General features: G+C 40.0%; 1 non-coding gene across 1 annotated transcript; it reads left to right on the plus strand.

Annotated features, from left to right (window-relative positions):
• The first annotated feature begins 2,099 nt into the window (after nt 1-2,099).
• trnac-gca (transfer RNA cysteine (anticodon GCA)) lies at nt 2,100-2,171 on the plus strand. The gene has a single exon. It is a non-coding gene; the product is annotated as a tRNA-Cys (tRNA).
• Nucleotides 2,172-2,691: the final 520 nt, after the last annotated feature.

The raw sequence follows: 2,691 nt of genomic DNA on the forward strand, positions 1-2,691 counted from the left end.
AACCCCTAAAAAACTGAATACAGACAAAAAAGACTAATTCATTTCCTTTGACCAGAGGCAACAAACAAGTAATCAAAGGAGGTTTCAGCCTCAAATTTCATAGCTGAAGTTGGTTTAATTCAAACAGCATATCTGGCTTGTACCACATGAAGGTTATCGTACCATTCATTTGCTTTGACTCTCACACTCTCTTTCTTTTTTTAAACCTTGCTGCACATGTGAGTCTGTGTAAGAGCGTTAATTAACTTCCTGTCTAATATCCTTATCTAATTAAAAGGGGAAATTTCATCCCCTCTCTCCTCTTGCTGACTTCCTCTTTCACCACAGCCAGTTGTAGAATGAAGAAAACAAATGCTGCGCTCCTACCAAAGTTCAAGCTCGTGTCAAAGATTTAACACACAACATTGGAAGCTTGTCCTGCTGCTACCTTGGCGGGCTGTCTCATTTAGGGCTTATTGAATCTTAACCAAGGTGATTTTCCTGTTATATCCTAGAGGATCAAAAGTTGAAAAGTTTTTTTGGGATACACGAGTTATTGTTAAAAATCTCTCCTTTGTTTAAAGCCAAGTAGGGTCACAATGAAGAAAAATGGGCAAAGATAAACTCTGAAGTAGGCATTTAAGGATCACTGAAGACTTATAATACTTTATTTTCATCTGCTCTAATATCTGCTCCATTTTTAACTCCATAAACTCATCCTGCACAGTGAAATATTCTGATGTATTTCCATTCTAGTAAATAAAATGTTATAATTATTGTTATGATGAACTGATGCATTCAGATGGTGTTTCATTAGCCAGAGGACTGCGTTATAGGATGAAAATGGAAGAAAACTGGAAATGTCACAAAGTGGACTTCAGCGAATGGCTAGCTTTTGAAGCTAGCCATAAAACAGCTAGCCATAAAACATAAAAGCCTATCCCCATAAGCTTTTACGTTTTATACAGACTAGTACAGAATCAGCTTTGGTCTCTTTGTCTAATTTTTCCTGCATGTCAGCTATCTTTTGGGGGGAAATTACAATAATTTGCAGTCTTAGGGGTAAGGTTGATATAAGCGACAGGTGGCTGCTAATAGCTCTCTACTAGACATTGTTTTAGCTAATTGTAGTCACTGAAAAAGACCTCTCACCCATGTCTGTGGTATTTGTGCCTTGTGAAGCATTTTTAATTCCATTATCTTTCCAATAATATAGCAAGTCATTATCATTGTGTGAGCAATTAGCAGTGAGTGATTGTAAGTCGGAAGTGTTAGCATTGCTAACACTAAACTTCCCAGAGAACTAAGCTAGCTAGTGTTACATCTACCTCACCCTCTCTTGTGCGGTAAGTATGAGTCACATCTGGTATTTTTTTCAAGGTTTTCATGAAGAACAAAAGGAAAATATTTTATTTTGGGTCCCTACTTTGTATTAGAATTGGTGTTAATCAAATACTAAGTGTGCTCTGGAAAAAAAGCGTACCCATTGACATTGTCACAGCTCTGTGAATCACTTTACAATTTTTTTTTTCTCAAACCAAGCTTTGATGAGATCGAAAGCGAATGAGAGACCGCTGAGTCAAAGCGAGGGAAGAAGGAAAAGGCAGGGGGATGCTGAGAAGAGAGGAAAAGAGAGGGCGGGCAGCTGCCACACAGCTGTATTGTTGTGTGTGTTTTCCCAACATCAACAGCAGAGGAAGTGGAACAGAGCAGCTAAATATGCAAACGGCACAATGAGGCAGCGAGTGTGAAGCAGCTGTAGAGCACAGCCGCCGCCAGGTCCATGAGTATGAAATGCTGAGGACCGCCTTCGCTTTGTACAGGAAGAGCTGACAGAGCATACACACTGCTTTTCAGACAACAACCCCACATAGATAACATTGTTCCTAATCTGAGCATCTCTTTTACTGAGAGAATATTGTGTTAATGAGCCTTTGTGAATCTTTTGGTCTTTGTACAGCCAAGAAACAGCACGTATAACTCAGTCCTGTCCGGGTAACACTGAATTCTCACCAACAAAACTCATATTTGTCTCAGTGGCATTTAAAGATGAGCCTAAATAGTTGAATTTTGGGGAAATTTATTCTAGATTGTTCCTTCCTGCAGGCTTGCATATGTGAGGGGGTATAGCTCAGTGGTAGAGCATTTGACTGCAGATCAAGAGGTCCCCAGTTCAATTCTGGGTACCCCCTGACAGGCTATGGCCTGGTGTGATTGCTTTTCTGTGATTGGCACACTTTGACCCCACATTTAGATGTTAAAGGGACGATAGTACCTCAAATCAAGCTACAAAAGTTATGTTTCTCCTTTAGACACTCCAGTTTCTCTTGCACAGCCTACCAGTCTCTCACAGGGAGACAGAAACCAGCCGCTCAGACATCCACAATAAATTTAGAATCACCAATTAATTTAATGAGCATGGCTTTGGACTGTAGCAGAGAACCCACTCAGGCACAGGGACATGCAAACTCCATTCAAAAAGGCTTCACGCAGCCAGGAGATTCAGATGTGACAGAACTAATGACCGTGCTTCCAAGCAGCATATCTGACATTCAAACCAGATGGATTATTATTAGCATATTTGTTTGTTATCAGACATCTGTGAGTTCGGAGAAACAAGTTTGCAAGTAGTGCATACGTGACATTTAATCTCTGCCAAATGTCCCATATAAAAACAGCAGCAACAGTAACAATAATACATTAATGGAGCGA

Source organism: Perissodus microlepis, chromosome 6 (genome assembly GCF_051167445.1).
Source record: "Perissodus microlepis isolate ML-2025 ecotype Zambia chromosome 6, ASM5116744v1, whole genome shotgun sequence".
NCBI classification, from domain to species: Eukaryota; Metazoa; Chordata; class Actinopteri; order Cichliformes; family Cichlidae; genus Perissodus; species Perissodus microlepis.